Source organism: Ovis canadensis, chromosome 5, assembly GCF_042477335.2.
Source record: "Ovis canadensis isolate MfBH-ARS-UI-01 breed Bighorn chromosome 5, ARS-UI_OviCan_v2, whole genome shotgun sequence".
Classification (NCBI taxonomy): domain Eukaryota; kingdom Metazoa; phylum Chordata; class Mammalia; order Artiodactyla; family Bovidae; genus Ovis; species Ovis canadensis.
Window position 1 is genome coordinate 82663991 of NC_091249.1, and position 18079 is coordinate 82682069.

An 18079-nucleotide genomic window follows, 5' to 3' on the forward strand; every position below is an offset into this window, starting at 1 on the left:
ATGGTTATTAGGAGGATTCAGTGAAATAATGCAGATAAAGCACTGGGCTTATTATTTGTTGCATCAGTTTAGTTCAGTCGCTCAGTCATGTCCAACTCTTTGCAACCCCCTGAACTGCAGCACGCCGGGACTCCCCATCCATCACCAACTGCCAGAGCCTACCCAAACCCATGTCCATTGAGTTGGTGATGCCATCCAACCATCTCATCCTCTGTCGTCCCCTTGTCCTCCTGCCCTCAATCTTTCCCAGCATCAGGGTCTTTTCAAATGAGTCAGCTCTTCGCATCAGATGGCCAAAGTATTGGAGTTTCAGCTTCAACATCAGTCCTTCCAATGAACACTCAGGACTGATCTCCTTTAGGATGGACTGGTTGGATCTCCTTGCAGTCCAAGGGACTCTCAAGAGTCTTCTACAATACCACAGTTCAAAAGCATCAATTCTTCAGTGTTCAGCTTTCTTTATAGTCCAACTCTCACATCCCATACTCAATAAATGGCAAGAGTTACTAACAGTTAGCATCTTTAGATCTCCTGATCGTGGGGCCAGTCAAAATGAATGAGGCGGGAGAAATGTCTGAGGCTCTGGAAGTCCTATGACATACTCACAGGGCACCAGAAATCTTACCCACATCTCTCTGCCACTTTGTTCCCACCACTTACGTGTTTGATATGGTCATGCCTTCAGTTCTGCAGTTCCTATCTTGGACAGGCTGTCCACAATAGGATGTGGGGACCTTCGGGTGACTCATAAAGCTCTCATTTGTCAAAGCTCTTTATCTTGCAGGGCTTCAGTGTACCAGTCAAATGAAAAAATGGAGCAAATAAACTGATGACTCAGTGGTAAAGAATCCATCAGGAATGCAGGAGATTTGAGTTCAATCCGTGGGTCAGGATGATCCCCTGAAGAATGAAATGGCTACCCAATCCAGTATTCTTGCCTGGAGAATTCCATGGACAGAAGAGCCTGGTGGACTACAGTCCATGGGCTGCAAGAGTTGGACATGACCTAGCAACTAAACACACAAACATATATAGGCTAAAGCAGTGTGTGTTACACATGCACACACAAACACAGGCTCTTCTAGTTGGTGACTTTCCACTTATTATTCCTTGATGGAACACTTTGGAAATGGAGATCATTTTGTATATTCCACATGTTATAGATTGATTTAGGTTGAAATGACAAATTGATATTAGCCAAATCTCAGGTCAGTTCGGAGATGGAGAGACGGGGTCCAGCAGTAGGCTTTTTTTTTTTTTTTTCCTCTAAGCCAGGACCTTCCTGACGGTCCACAGTCTACACAGGGAACAGCAGCTAGGCTCACGAGGATTTTCAAAGGCAGGACAGAGTGACATGACGGAAACAGTGGGTGGGGAGCAGGAAATAGCATGGCTCGCTCTTACACAGGCTCAGGTTGCTGACTGTCATATACAATAAATCTGCTGAAAATGTTAAGGCAATTAAATAAAATAAAGAGAATACAAATGTGGAAAAAAGTTATTGTAATTGGATATTCCAGAACTCAAGACCCAGGCATAATGTTTTTATAATAGTGTATATAATAATAGACTGTTCTATTCAATAATATAACGATTAAGTAATTGAACAACATTATTTCAAAATATTTTCTGGGTTGGATCTTATGTCCCAGCATCTCAAACACACATAGTTCTAGTTATGAGAATCTGCAGTGTTAGGACAGCGAGCTCCAGCCCACAGGACATCTGGTTTCAACCGATGTTCCCAGTCTCTTGTCTTTATAAGCAGCAAATCTGGAGGACCAGGTTTGCACGTTTGGGTCATTTGATTCACCGGAGGCACAGATACTTTTGGCCACTTGTTGTGGCTGGCAGCCAGAGGTACCTGACTTCAGTGCCTAAGAGTAAAATTTGTTCTGTGCTTTTCGTTTAGTCACCTATGTGTCTTGTAAGTCCCTGGTGCCTACACAATACTCTGTGATGGGTCAGGATTCAGTCACTGACAAAAAGAAAGTACTCAGTGAGAACCAACCATGAGGCAAGTTCCCTGCCTTCACAAATTTAAGATTCAGCAGAGGAGACAGATATTAAGCAAATCAGTGCTTAAATGGTTATCTGATTTCAGTTGTGAAGAATGAATTAGAGGAGAATGATGGGGTATCATAAGCGGGGATGCTTATCTGGTCTGGAGGGCAGCAAGGCTTATCCTTGTAATGGAGCAAAGCAACATTTAAACCAGTGGCTGACTTGGTCAACAGAAAAGGCAAAAGGTGGGAGTGGAGAAGGCATGAGATCAGGGTGCAAATGCCCATAGGCAGAAGAAGTGAGACATGTTGAGGAGCCTGGAGAAGGAAGGTCAGTATGGCAGGAGTGGGGGGAACTACAGGGAGCTGACAGGAGATAAGTGAGGGGGGCCCCTGCTGAGAACAAAGCTAGATCTTGTTCTCAAAGATGCCATCTAATAGAGAAACAACTGCCTCTCAAAAGTATATTTTGTTCATTAGGCTCTCAAAATAAAACAAAAAATATATATCTAATAAACACTTGCTCCTTCCAGTTTGTTCCCACTAAGGGCAAAACCAAAAAGAAAAAAAAAACCACAATTCAAAGTCTTTCCCACTCATGGATTGGTAAAAAGCTCAATGCATTTCTGTTACCAGTGTTTCCCGAGTGTGGGTTATTTGTGACAGAAGGGCTTAATCAAACTTCGCCAAAGAATCAGAATATATGTATATATAAAATGAGGAATTGGCTCATGTGACCATGGGGACTGAGAAGTCCTAAGATCTGCAGTCGGAAAGGGAGATGCAGGAGGGCCAATGTGTGGTTCCAGTCCCTGCCTGAAGGCCTGATAACCAGAAGATCCCACGGTGTAAGTTCCATCAGAAACCTGGCAGGCTCAAAACCCAGGAAGAGTCAATGTTTTAGTTTGAGTACAAAGGCTGGAAAAGACCGATGTTTCAGCTCAAATACATTTTTCTTTTTTTCTTTTTATTTACATTGAAGGATAATTGCTCTACAGTGTTGTGTTGGTTTCTATGAAACATCAACATGCATCAGTTGTAGGTTTACCCATATACCCTCCTGCTTGAACATCCCTTCCACCTCCCTCCCCATCCCATCTCTCTAGGTTGTTACTGAGCCCTGGTTCGAGTCCCCTGAGTCATACAGCAAATTCCCATTGGCTATCTGTTTTGCATATGGTAATGTATGTTTCCACATTACTCTCTCCATACACCTCCCCTTTTCCTTCGTCTCTCTGCCAGGCAAGAGAACAACATAAGTCTGTTCTCTATGTCTGTGTCTCCATTACTGCTCTGCAAATAGATTCATCAGTACCTTCTTTCTAGATTCCATATGTATACATTAGTGTATGATTTTCTTTTTCTCTTTCTGACTTACTTCATTCTGTATAGTAGGCACTAGGTTCATCCACCCCATTAGGACTGACTCAAATGCATTCCTTTTTATAGCAGAGTAATATCCCATTGTACCACAGCTTCTTTATCCATTCATCTGTTGATGGACATCTAGGTTGCTTCCATGTCCTAGCAATTGTAAATAGAGCTGCAATGAACATTGGGGTACATGTGTCCTTTTCAACTTTGTTTTCCTTAGTGTATATGCCTAGTAGTGGTATTGTTGGGTCATATGATGGTTTTATTTCTAGTTTTTTAAGGAATCTCCATACTGTTCTCCATAGGGGCTGTATCAATTTATATTCCCACCAACGATGCAAGAGGATAATAAGGTCATTTTTCTTAGAGACAAACATTCTTATAGAAAAAGTCTCAGAAATGCTTTATCTGGACCAGGACTTGGCCCAGATGGACCTTGAGACTAAGCTGACCAGCCAGGAGTGGACCTTGTCATGTGGCAGGACAGAACAGGGTTGGTGTCACACAGTCTGGCCTGGATGGTATGGCAGGTGACTACTCATAAAGGCCTAACAGAGCCTGACAGTACCTACAGAAAGACTGCTATCATTACTGAACGAGTATTCAATAGACAGAAGCTGTTATGGTTGTTGATGCTAGTGTTATCATTTTAAATATAGGTACCAGCTTGTAACTGGCATTAGCAGAGTCAAGCTGTTGGCAGCACGGACTGGGAATCAAGGACACGGTGCCTGTCCAGAGAGGACCCGTGAGAGCCAACTAAGATCCAGATCCCAGAAGAAATGGCCTATTAGGCTGTTGCTTAGCCAGAGCCTGACGCACTAGGTGAATGAAGAGAAAGATCCAGTCTTGGAATCTGTAGGAAGTTGGCTGCTGAGAATGAAGTGGAGGTTCTATACTATTTGAAGCAAAAGGTCATTGCAGAGGAGAGTCTGACCAGGTATTAGTTTCCATAAACACAATGTAACTAGTGGCTCAGTTCAGTTTAGTCACTCAGTCGTGTCCGACTCTGCAACCCCATGCACTGTAGCACTCCAGGCCTCCCTGTCCATCACCAACTCCTGGAGCTTGCTCCGACTCATGTCCATTGAGTCAGTGATGCCATCCAACCGTCTCATCCTCTGCCGTCCCCTTCTCCTCCTGCCTTCAATCTTTCCCAGCATCAGAATATTTTCCAGTGAGTTAGTTCTTCATATCAGGTGGCCAAAGTATTGAAATTTCAGCTTCAGCATCAGTCTTTCCAATGAATATTCCGGACTGGTCTCCTTTAGGATGGAGAGGTTGGATCTCCTTGCAGTCCAAGGGACTCTCAAGAGTCTTCTCCAACACCACAGTTCAAAAGCATCAATTCTTTGGTGTTCAGCTTTCTTTACAGTTCAACTCTCACATCCATACATGACTATTGTAAAAATCATAGCTTTGACTAGATAAACCTTTGTTGATAAAGTAATGTCTCTGCTTTTTAATATGCTGTCTAGGTTGGTCATAGCTTTTCTTCCAAGGAGCAAGTGTCTTTTAATTTCATGGCTGCAATCACCATCTGCAGTGATTTTGGAGCCCGAAAAAATAAAGTCTGTCACTGTTTCCACCGTTTCCTCATCTATTTCCCATGAAGTGATGGGACTGAATGCCATGATCTTCATTTTTTGAATGTTGAGTTTAAGCCAGCTTTTCCACTCTCCTCTTTCACTTTCATCAAGAGGCTTTTTAGTTCCTCTTCACTGTCTGCCATAAGGGTAATATCATCTGCATGTCTGAGGTTGTTGATATTTCTCCTGGAAATCTCGATTCTAGCTTCTGCTTCATCCGGACTGGCATTTAGCATGAGGTACTCTGCATATAAGTTAAATAAGCAGGGTGACAGTATACAGCCTTGACATACTCTTTTCCCAATTTGGAACCAGTGCATTGTTCCATGTACAGTTCTAATGGTTGCTTCTTCACCTGCATACAGATTTCTCAGGAGACAGGCAACATGGTCTGGTATTCCCAGCTCTTGAAGAATTTTCCACAGTTTGTTGTGATCCACACAGTCAAAGACTTTGGCATAATCATGTTTTTCTGGAATTCTCTTTTTTGATGATCCAGCAGGTGTTGGCAATTTGATCTCTGGTTCCTCTGTCCTTTCTAAATCCAGCTTGCATATCTGGAAGTTCACAGTTCACGTACTGTTGAAGCCTGGCTTGGAAAATTTTGAGCATTACTTTGCTAGCATGTGAGATGAGTGCAATTGTGTGGTAGTTTGAACATTTTTTGCTGTTACCTTTCTTTAGGATTGGAATGAAAACTGACCATTTCTAGTCCTGTGGCCGCTGCTGAGTTTTCCAAGTTTGCTGGTATATTGAATGCAACACTTTTACAGAGTCATCTTTTAGAATTCCATCTGCAATGCAGGAGCCACAGGAGATACAGTTTCAGTTCCTGAGTCAGGAAGATCCCCTGGAGGAGGGCACAGCAATTCACTCCAGTATTCTTGCCTGGAGAATTCCACTGACAGAGGAGACTGGCGGGCAACAATCCATAGGGTTGCAAAGTGTCAAACGTGACTGAAGTGACAGAGTTCTCGAAGTGCAACCCCTGGACTAACAGCTACTGTGTTATCTGGGAACTGGTTAAAGAAGCTGATTCTCTGGTCCCATCTCCTGCCTATTGTACAGAAACTCTGGGGTTGGGGCTCAACAATCCATGTTTTAATAAACCTTCCAGATGATTCTGGTACCTGCAAGATTTTGAGAACCACTGGTCCAGAGGAAGGTGTGAGCTGAAGTGTGCACAGCTAAGGGACACTGGGGCTGCTTCCCTGTCAGGGACATGCAAGTGCCAGGACACCAGTCAGGACACAGTCCAGCTTCTGTTCTGATTTCTCTTCCCTTGGTGGTGACTTCTCACGCACCGGCAGTCACTTTCTCTGCCCTGCTTCTCTTCGTGCCCACAAATAAGCATAACACTTGGAGCGGATAATTAAAGGACTCTCTCATTAATCATTGTTAGTTCTTTATTTAATATTTTTTAACGTAGAGATTAGGGAGGGCAGAATTTGAATACATTTCCTAATATATCTGAGGTGGTGGATAACTTTATGAACATCTCCTAGGGGGTTGTTTTTTTTGTTTGTTTGTTTGAAAGCAAGGGCTCCTCTGTAATACCCCATGCCTGATGAGGTGTTCAGTTCTTGCCTGATATTGGCAAGGACACCCTGCAGTGTCTCCTTCACCATCCAAATGCAGGTTTGGAGTAGAAGAGGGTGATTCTGCAGCAAAGATGTGACAGAGGGAGGTAGCATAGACGGTGGGAGAAACACAGAAGGTGTTGTGGCAGGAGCACAGATTATGAATCCAGACGGACCTACACAGAGTTATTAGGATTCAAAGAGATAATGCATGCATCTAAGATGCCAAGTTTACATTAACTGTCCAATAAATACATGCAGTGAAGCTGTAGTTTTCCCTAACCTCTTTCCCAAGTTTCTTGGGATCCACAACAGTTTAGTTTACTGGGTACAGTCTGAGATAATCACCAATGTTTACTGAGATCTTATCAGTTAGATGATTTTACTCTGTGTAACCAAAACCTAATTCAAACCAGTGTGAATGATAAATGTTGTTAATTCATAATACAGAACACTCAAATAAAGGAGGGATTCCAGGAGTGATGCAACTAAGACCCGTTGGTTCTGACCCATTCTCTTGGTTCTGACCCATTCTGTATCTCACACTGGCTTCCCTCGTGGTCACAAGATGACTGACAGCAACAGCTGAAATTATGTGCTTTCTTGCTCGCATCCAGAAGAAGAAGGGAAAGTACCTCTTTCAACTACTCATTCTTATTGGACCAATATGAGTCATGTGCTTTCCCTGAGAATAAGACCATGCACTGATTGGTTGCTTTTCAGAAGTCTGGATATTTGGTCTAGTCACTGACATCCCATTACAAAGATCTGTTAGTCAAACTATAATAGAAGTATCTCTGAACTTGGGGGGTAATATGAGCTTCCCCTGAGTTTCATAGGCTAAGTTTTGATGGAAGGATAAATAGTTAGAAATAAAGAAAAGGAGAGCCAAATATGTTCACTACAGTTTTCTACATCCCAGGGACTGTGTTAAGCATTCTATATGTATTTTTTTTAATTTGATCTTCACAGCCACCCTCTAAGGTTGCTCTTTTTATGGATAAGGAAAGAGAAATTCAGAGAGGTTAAGTCACTCACTTGCTCTATATCCCTGGCAAAGTTGACAGAACAAGAATATAGACTCAAGCCCCAGAGCCATGCTCTTCACCTCTGCGTTGCCTAGCTGGCTCACCTCTTTGGGGCGGTGGCTCAAATTTTGGCCTCACAGTGCAGGGCATCCAGGGACCCTGGCACTAGCCCAGCGAGGTGGACTCATTTTTACCCCATGCTGAGGAATAATGGGAACATTCTGGAAAGAACTTGAGCCCTGCTCTCAGGTTTCCACAGTTATTTGTCTGTTGTTACCAAACACTAAAGACTTTAAAAATTCACTGTGGTCATATAGGCAGGAAAAATGACCTCATGCTTGCAACCACAAATCCAAAATGCTCTGGAATCTGTAAGACGAACTGCATTTTAATTAGAAGAGAGAAAGAGCAATGAAGACGTTTCTTGGATATTTTTTTAAACCCTCCCCTGGCTTGCCTTCAGGCCAAAATGTGACAAGTGCCCTAAATCTGATAACAAACACACACTTCTGAAATCATTGTTAGCTTTCCTTAAAAAAAAAAGAAAAATCACATTAGTTTCCCGTTACCAGTAAGAGTTCAAGAATGCGTAGCCTTGAAATGCAGCACATGAGAACACAGGGAGTTAGCCTCATCAAATATTAAAAAGTAAAAATGGAGCTCTCAACCCATTTTCCTCTCTGCTTAGAAGGTTTTTTTTTTTTTTTTTAATTGTATCAGGTCCTCAGAACCTTGAACCTGGCATTACTAAAAAGGCTTGTAGTTTATCCCTAAAAACCTAGTCACTGGTTACTGGCCATGTATTGCTCTCAACCACTGGGTCAAGCTTCCCAACTGATGATGAAGCTTTCCTGACAGTGGAGAGCAATAATGCAGCGTCACAGCCACTGCATCCTGGGGTCTTCGATACAGTCCTACTTCCTAAAAAGGCAAGGCAAGGGTAGAAGCTGAGGGAGCTTTTACAGGTTATGTATATATTATATGACTTCCTATATGTATGTATTATAAGGCACACACTTTGCTGAGAGCCTTATATGTATTGTCTCATGCAGTACTCTCAACAGGCCAGTGTGATTTTTTTGTCCCACTTTATAGGTAAGCACACTGAAACCTAGAAAAAGTAATTATGTGTAAGTTAGAATTCAGCTAAAACTAGAATATGCAGTTGAAAATTAAAGGATAAAACACTCTTTCTGTAAAGAGCCAGAAAGTAAATATTTTAAACTCTATGGACCATGAGGTCTCTGCCAGGATCCCCTATCTCTACCATTGTACCATGAAGACATTCACAGATAAAATGTAAACAAAATTTATGGCTGTGTTCCAATAAAAATTATGTATGAAAACAATCATTGGGCTAGATTTGGTCTGCAGGTCATATTTTATTGACACCTGGCTTAAAGCAATGCTTCTCAAACTATCTGTGACAAGTTACCAGCCAACTTTTCCATTAATTTCTGGTATATCATAAATGATACTTTTGTAAAATACAATAAAATGAATTAACAGAGAATGAAATTTAAAAAGGAAATTTTTTAAAAAATTTTTTATTGGATTCAATGGACATAAAATTATTCCATCAAACTATGGTAAAGGTTCATCAGTTCAGTTCAGTAGCTCAGTCATGTCTGATTCTTTGTGACCCCATGAATTGCAGCATGCCAGGCCTCCCTGTCCATCATCAATGCCCGTAGTTCACTCAAACTCAAGTCCATCGAGTCGGTGATGCCATCCAGCCATCTCATCCTCTGTTGTCCCCTTCTCCTGTCCCCAATCCCTCCCAGCATCAGAGTCTTTTCCAATGAGTCAACTCTTCGCATGAGGTGACCAAAGTACTGGAGTTTCAGCTTTAGCATCATTCCTTCCAAAGAACACCCAGGACTGATCTCCTTTAGAATGGACTGATTGGATCTCCTTGCAGTCCAAGAGACTTTCAAGAGTCTTCTCCACACAGTTCAAAAGAATAAATTCTTCACAGTCCAACTCTCACATCCATACATGACTACTGGAAAAACCATAACCTTGACTAGACGGAACTTTGTTAGCAAAGTAATGTCTCTGCTTTTGAATATGCTATCTAGGTTGGTCATAACTTTCCTTCCAAGGACTAAGTGTCTTTTAATTTCATGGCTGCAGTCACCATCTGCAGTGATTTGGGAGCCCAGAAAAATGAAGTCTGACACTGTTTCCACTGTTTTCCCATCTATTTCCCATGAAGTGATGGGACCAGATGCCATGATCTTAGTTTTCTGAATGTTGAGCTTTAAGCCAACTTTTTCACTCTCCTCTTTCACTTTCATCAAGAGGCTTTTTAGTTCTTCTTCACTTTCTGCCATAAGGGTGGTGTCATCTGCATATCTGAGGTGATTGATTTTTCTCCTGGCAATCTTGATTCCAGCTTGTGCTTCTTCCAGCCCACCATTTCTCATGATGTATTCTTCATAGAAGTTAAATAAGCAGGGTGACAATATACAGCCTTGACATACTCCTTTTCCTCTCTAGAACCAGTCTGTTGTTCCATGTCCAGTTCTAACTGTTGCTTCCTGACCTGCATACAGATTTCTCAAGAGGCAGGTCAGGTGGTCTGGTATTCCCATCTCTTTCAGCATTTTCCACAGTTTATTGTGATCCACACAGTCAAAGGCTTTGGCATAGTCAACAAAGCAGAAATAGATGTTTTTCTGGAACTCTCTTGCTTTTTCCATGATCCAGTGGATGTTGGCAATTTGATCTCTGGTTCCTCTGCCTTTTCTAAAGCCAGCTTGAACATCACAGAGTTCACAGTTCACGTATTGCTGAAGCCTGGCTTGGAGAATTTTACTCTCAATTTCTGTACCTAACATGGGTCAGTGATGAATAATCCATGGCATGACACCATTCTGTGAATGACACTTTGAGTAGCTGTCCTTTAAGAAGTAAGATGTTTAGGGACTTCCCTGGCAACACAGTGGTTAAGACTTCTCACTTTCACTGCAGAGAGTGTGGGTTCAATCCCTGATTGGGGAACTAGGATCTCACATATGGTGTGGCCAAAACACGAAGAAGTAAGATGTTCATTTATTTGATATTTATTCATTTGGCTGTGCCAGGTCTTAGCTGTACCATATGGGAACTTTAGTTATGGCATGAGAATCTTAGTTGTGGCATGTGAGATCTAGGTGCCAGACCAGGGATTGAACCTTGTTGCCCTGCCTGGAAGCGTAGAGTCTTAGCTGCTGGACCACCAGGGAAGTTCTGTAAGATGTTTATTATTTCACCTAACAGCTAATGTAGAGGTTGGCAGGTTTGACAGCTTAACCATGTTATCAAGGACCCAGATTTTTTCCACCTCTCATTTTGTGATCCTTGGCATTTCTTTCTCTTTCTGATTCAAGATGGTGGCTATAGTCATCATTGCATTCTCACATAGCAATGTCCCAAAGCAGGAAGGAAGGAGGAGAGGCAAACAGAGCTTTCCATATGTGCTACTATCTCTTAATTAGGCAGGATAAACTTTCCCCAAGCAGAAGTCTTCTCTGATATTTGTTTGGCTGTGGGTCACATAATTCATACCTGTAGCAGTCTCTAGGAAAGGTTAATAGGAATCCCATGGTTGGCTTAGCCCAATAGTGATTTGTCCCCTCAGACCGGATCCAGAGCCACCTGATCAAATTAGGATTCTGTGAACCAAAGAGGATGTCAGCTCTAGGAATGTGCTTAAGGAAACCTAGCTATATGTTTAAGATTTGGGCTGGCAGTCTTGATCTGCTCAACCCCAAAACGGTGCTTCATTCATTCCTGTAGTTTATCCCAGTGAAAGAATTCTCCTACTGTGGTTCTGGCTTTATGATCTGTATACATTTAATCATTTGTGTGGAGCTTTAAAAATTATAGTGTGCTTCCATGTGCATTATACAGTTTCAATGTCAGTGCCTCCACGTTGATACCAATAGTATGCCAGAGGATGGAATTTAAGCCCGGGGATGATGATCATACAACAAAAAGAAGCAACATCAGAATACTGGCTTGCAACACGCTTCACTGAGTTTGTCCCAAGGTGTTTGGCCATTGGTTCCACACTTATCAATCAGCAACAACAAAGCAACAGCCAGCCAGTCTAGGCAAAAGGTCAACTGATTGTGATGAATGGACTGGTTGGGTCAACAGGAATGATCCATCTTTTATCATGTTGCTCTAGATGGTGTCCTATAAGGTGATCAAGGGTCCTGTTTTATCGGGGACTGAGGGTTTTCCTGGGATGCAGGACTTCCAAGTTTTAGAACCAGGACAGACCTAGTTTTCAATTTTAAAACAGAAGTCCCAGGAAGACTGGGATAATTTGGCCACTCTAGTTTCTGGCCTCTATCTGCTCTCAAAATGTGCTTCTGTGCATTGGTTGCTGCACTGAGTTCACAGGCCCCTAAGTGTTCCTAGCAAATCGATAACCAATGTGTCTAGCTTTCTCTTGTGAATGATATTTTTCCTGTAATTAAAACATCTAAATTAAGAGAACCACATGTATATTTTAAATATTCTTTGCTTCTTCCACTGTTGAAGAGTTCCCCGGGAAATTTTTAGAAATATTTTTCCTTGATTGTGAAGAAAGGAAGACAGGAAGACCTTGTAAACTTTTGCTTCTGCTGCTTTTCTGTCTGCTCCCAAGCCCAACAAAGGTACATGGCAGCAGGTCTCAGAACCCACCCGTGGAGCTATTTGTATTTAAAGATACTTCAACCTCTTCACTGGTTATGCACTGCTGCTCTTACCTGTCTATTAGAAATTATATAGGACCCTTTAAAAAGTTAAACTTTCTGGATCCTGTACCATGCCTATATTGGGATTCAGGTATGGATAAGGAATGCGGAGTGGGTTTGGGCCCAGGGACTTTTATTGATGCTTTTCATAAAGTTCCCCAGGTATTCCTAACATAACTGCCACCAGCCTTAGAAGCAACTGGCTAGAATATGTCACTCAACCTGAGTGACAACTAAAATTGTAGTTGTACTATTAAAAAAGAACCTTACAAAATTGCAAAATTGCTCATCTTTGCCTTTCTTCCCTTTTCTCTCTTTTTCTCCCTTTCTTCCTCCTTTTCTTCAATGGTAGCAATTTATGTGAACATTGAGGGCAATTTAAAGCAATGTTCATGGAATGAAACTTATAGATCTTTGAAGTGAATTAAAATATAACTTCTGAAAATTCAGAAGGCTGTTTGCCATCTAAAGGAATATGAGGCTCAAACAGAAGCTCAGAAGAAAGAGATCTCTGGGTTTATTCCTAGTCAGGCTGTGTCACTCTTCCCCTATCATCATCTGTGGTCCACTTCTCATGCCTTCGTGATCCACATCCATTGAGAGGCGGTGGACAGAGGCACATTTGATTTACATCGCTTTTTAGGCCACCGGTCTCTTGGCTAAGCCAGGCTACAGAGATGAGAAATCACAGCCTAGCTTCCTGTAATATGACAAAAGCAAGCTGCGTAGCAGTAAATGTTCTCATTAGGGCCTCTTTAACTGCTCAGACTGATTCTATTTTTTCAGCCACCAGAATAGTTAATACAATGTGTGGGACAACATGATTTCCATTGGGGCACAATCAAAAAGGAAGCTACTTTCTGCACTTTCTTTAATCTCTTTCCTTACATCAACCTGAAGCAGAGTAGAGGTCCCCTGGGATTCCTGCTCATCAGCCCTGCCTCCTACAAAAGGGAGATTTTGCCTCGACAGTTCCAAAAAGTCTCGATTCAAAGGTAAAACAATTAGTACGCATTAATCATCACAAGGATGGTACTAAAAGCATAATCCTCTTAGAACTGGAACAAATTAAGTTGAAAGTAGCAGTATAAAATCAAGCAGAAAAAGACCACACAAATGCAAGAAAGATGAGAGGACATTACTCTGAAATCCCAAATGTCACCACCAAAGAGGGCGCCCAAGCATCTTCTTCTCTGGTCTTGACACCCAAAGTTACCCTGCCTTCTTCAGTTGCCTGTAAAACCCAAATGCTCTCCATACTAGGGTCACATAACCATCTTCTCACAAATCTAGAAGTGTTGTGAACACCTGCAGGCTACAGTTACATAGTCTGACATCTGATGTATTTTCCAAATGTGGAAGCTTGCCCCTAAAGCCTGGAATAGACCACCAAGGATTTCTACAGGAAGATGGGGGAAAAAAAGAAGCCTCCTTTTCTACAAAAGGAGGATCTTCACTGAAATTTCCAAATGAGGCCAGCCCTGGGTGAAAGTCTGGTATAGACAAGGAATGTTAGCTTCCTTTACACCCAACTCTAGAACCCCGGCTTCCCTCTTTTCTCTTTTCTGAGCTTCAGCCTTGAGGTGAGAGCTGTCTGGGAAGAGAAGCCATGCAATGCAAGAAGTAATACTGCTGGCATAACCCTGGCAGCTGGAAGGCATGAATGATGGATGGGTCCTTCCTTCATGGAAGGATAGACGATGCTGTTGATAGATATACCCAGAATCCAGGTAAGGGTTCAAAGGTATCTTTCATCCTTCCTCAAGTTGCCCTTTCTGGGCCCCTGAATGTTCCTTTTTGGCCTCCTTCATGCTTTCTATCCTTTTTATACTCTCTCAGGTTCCCAGCCATGTCCCTGTGTCCCTTGTCATAGAGAGAGTCCCATTTCATCAGTATCTTTCTTCTTTAGCCAATAAGACTAGTTTGCTCCAGATCCTCAGCATATCATAGTAATAACCATACACCAATAAACTCACAAGCTTCTCTCTTACTCCTTTGTAGCACAATTGATTATATTAGAAAAAAAAAATCCCTCCCACCAAAAATGAGATAAAGAGGACCTAAAGGAAGGAAGAGATCAGAGAATCCATTCTGCCACCAAAGATGTATGGAACTTGCTGTTTTATTACACACTAGAAGAGAATTAAAAGAGAGAGGACAGTACTTAAAATCAGGAATTATGGGTGGACTTTTCATACTAGTGTGGGGAATACTAGAGGTAGATGTATCGTCTCAGAGTCCATATATCCCTGCTCACCAAGTTGGAATCTCTTCCAGGTATAATCAGACTTCTTAGGAACCTGGCTTATAAGTTCAGTTCCTTAATTTATTCTTGAAGCTCATACTACTGACTAATGGCCCAAGATTTTAAACTGTCTGTTTTTGTTCTCACCTTTCCCCTTTTTTTTCAGCTCAGTATATCACTGCTAGAAACAGATAGCATGATGCTAGGAAGAAGGCCAGCAGTCATTGGCCCAAGTTGAGACTCTTGCTTGCAAGCTCCCCAGAGTCCTCCTAGGTCAATGCTGTGTGTCTGTCGGACATATTAAGGAGGTGTTTGGTTTACCCGCCCATGGCAGAGTTTAAGTCATGTGATTATAAACTTTGTGCTATTTCCAAAATGGAAAATATTCAGCTTTTGATGAGATTATTAGCTTTCCTCCTGTCCGGGTCCAACAAATGAAAACCAGATTTGCATGAATAAATAATAATCAAGCACTGAAATGATTTATTTAGTGAAGTTACTGTTTTGGAAACTAAATCGATATGTCATGTCAAGATCCAATCTGCCCTTCACTCACATGGCAAAGGAGACTTCTCCAGGGTCTACTAGAAAAAAAAAATGCTGGAATCCTATTAATAGTTTACTCCTGCTATGTGAGAATTACAGTGGAATCCAGCTATGAGAACAAAAGCTTGAAATGTTTCTGAGAACATCCTGATAGTGGTGTGTGCTATTTCTTATTGTATTCAAGACACCATGAATAACTCTCCCCCAGAAGGAAAGGAAACAAAGCAAAGGGCAACATATTTTCCCACTGTGTAAATTTCCTTCCTCCAGGAGAAATAGTTAGAATTGGAAGACAAATGCTATGGTCATTACATGTCAGAATGTTGACATGACGACAGCTTCAAAGGTGTGTTAGGCTACACTAATGCGTGCTCTTTTTAAAAAAGACAATAGGAATTGAAAATCATGCACTGCATCAAAGCCTTCTAACTCTATTGAGACAAGTCTATGGAAAACTCAAACCAAGATGTGAGGCTATTTTTGCATAAATTATTTGGAAGGTTTGGTGCGTGGGAACTGTGTTGTCTAGAATGCTCTGGAGGTGACATACAACTCTGATCTGGGTAATCTGATCTCCAGATCAGAGCTGATGACTACAGCTACCACAGAACCATCTGCAGCTAATTCAAGTCATCCTCCTGGCATTAAAGCAAGGCTTGTAATTTGAATCAGTTCTCTAAATGCTCAGGGACCTCAGTATATAGTGGGCTCAGGCCGTTGGTGGTACCAACTTGGAGACCAATTGAGATACAAAGACCAGAGGTCAGGGTGGACTAGAGGGGAGGGCTGTGCATTAGACCAAATCCCAGCTCTGTTGTTTACCAGATGAATGGCTTGAGATAAATTGTTTAATTTCTTTGAGCCCTTGTTTATTTATTTACAAAATGGGAATAGTATTATCTAACTTGCAAGGGTATTGAGAAAAGCAGAGACATTGCCTGTGAGGTTCTTGGCACAAATAGGGTGTATACTGTGTTTATTTGTTTATATTTATTTACTTACTATAGTACTTAATGCATCTCTGTAGCAGAGACTCTTAACTTGGGGATTTAAAGACATAAAGGACCTAAACTCTACCTGCTCCCCTGAAATTTTATGCAAAATACCATGCACATGTGCATTTCCTGAAGGCTAAAGTTCATAACTTTCATAATGTTCTCAAAGGGGTCTGTGAACAAAAGAAACAATAAAGCCAACTAATCTCTGATTTGGCTTCGTCTGTGTGGTGATCCCACAGCTCAGAATGAAAAAAAAAGTTTGTAATTTGTGATTCTTTCCTTGTTATATGTATACTGTACCTAGTCATTCTCTCTCCAGTGTAAAGCAAAATTCTGTGTGTGTATGGGTATGTGGGTGTTCACATGGAAATGCATGCTTGTGGGTTTAGGGAATGCTAATTTTATAATGAATCACAAGTTTACTGAGAAAAGACGGAACAATTGTGAGACCGAAGAAGTTGATGACAGATGTGCACATGGGGTGGTACGTGGGATGCTGTGGGAAGAACACCAAGGGAGGAAGCGGGGAGCGGAGAGCATGAAGGAAGAGAACAGAGCTGGGGCAAGGCTGGGAGCCCACTGGGGTTCAATTTGCCGGGACTCGGCAGACACAAGACCGCACTGGACTTGTGGGAGGGTTGCTACTGGGAGCGGTGTATATGATCCTGTGCCAGGTATGGAGAGGGCTTGCAAGGAATCAGCAGGAAAGAGTGTGTGGTGTCATTAAAGGAAATAGAAATATATTTCAGTTCAGTTCAGTCCAGTCTCTCAGTCATGTCCGACTCTTTGCGACCCAATGGACTGCAAGACGCCAGGCTTCCCTGTCCATCACCAACTCTCGGAGCTTACTCAAACTCATGTCCATAGAGTCGGTGATGCTGTCCAACCAGCTCATCCTCTGTCGTACCCTTCTCCTCCTGCCTTCAATCTTTCCTACCATCAGGGTCTTTTCCAATATATTTCAAGGTAGAGGCAAATTATATAAAATAGATAAAATAAGTTATAATCTGGTAAGCAAAAGATTCACAGAGACTTAGGCAGACACAAAGAAAAATTCATAGACCTATTGTTTCTTATTCCGCTGGCATCCCTTTGCCCAGATGCTAGTGATTCACTTCACCCCAGGGCAGGCTGCTATTTGCACACACATATACCTATATTCATACAAATGTGTGTGTATGTTACTCAAGCTCTTGACCAAACTTCTTGAGCCTCTCCCCCACAGGACATAGCTATGTGTATGCATGTGCACATATATAAACACATTAGCAAACATGCCTTAATGTTGACTATTTGCTAGGAACTGTGCTAATAAAGTTCATTCCTATTTAATCCTTAAAGCAACCCTACGAGAAAGGCATTTTTATTGGTTTCCATTTTACAGATGAAGAAACCGAGGCTTCCTAAGGGTGAAGTGATTTTTCCAAGACCATGCATTAAGTTGTTTAGCTGGAACTTCAATTAAAAAGGTTTGAGGCTGGAGACTATAATATAAGTTATATTCCTAAGGCAGATGGCATCAATTTACAAAATGCTAGGGCAGTGATTTAAACAGAAGAAGAGCCAGGGACTCAGGTTTGACGCTGCTTCTGAGTCTCATGGAGCCGTTTCATAATACTCCCCAATGTGGATGTATGACATCTTAACCTTGTACTGTGCTCGGCCGTGTTTTATTACTTCTCTGTACACCAGGCAATAGAACTCTAAACAGAGAGGAGAGGTCAGCTTAAGAAAGGAGCATAAAACTGTTGAGAATCCTTTTATTTTTTTCTACACCAGTCCCACAGGTCTGAGAAAGTCAAGGACTTGATATTTACCATTCATTGGCTTGACACAAATGGAAATCCACACTCAGAAGCCACAAAAAGCTAAGAAAATGAAGTTCACCACCTCCCAGCAGTCCTGGCCATGCAGAAAGGACATGTTGGAGGTGATCTTTTATGGCCGCTGGCTAGTTCCTCATGAGCAGTGTCAGGCTAGGAA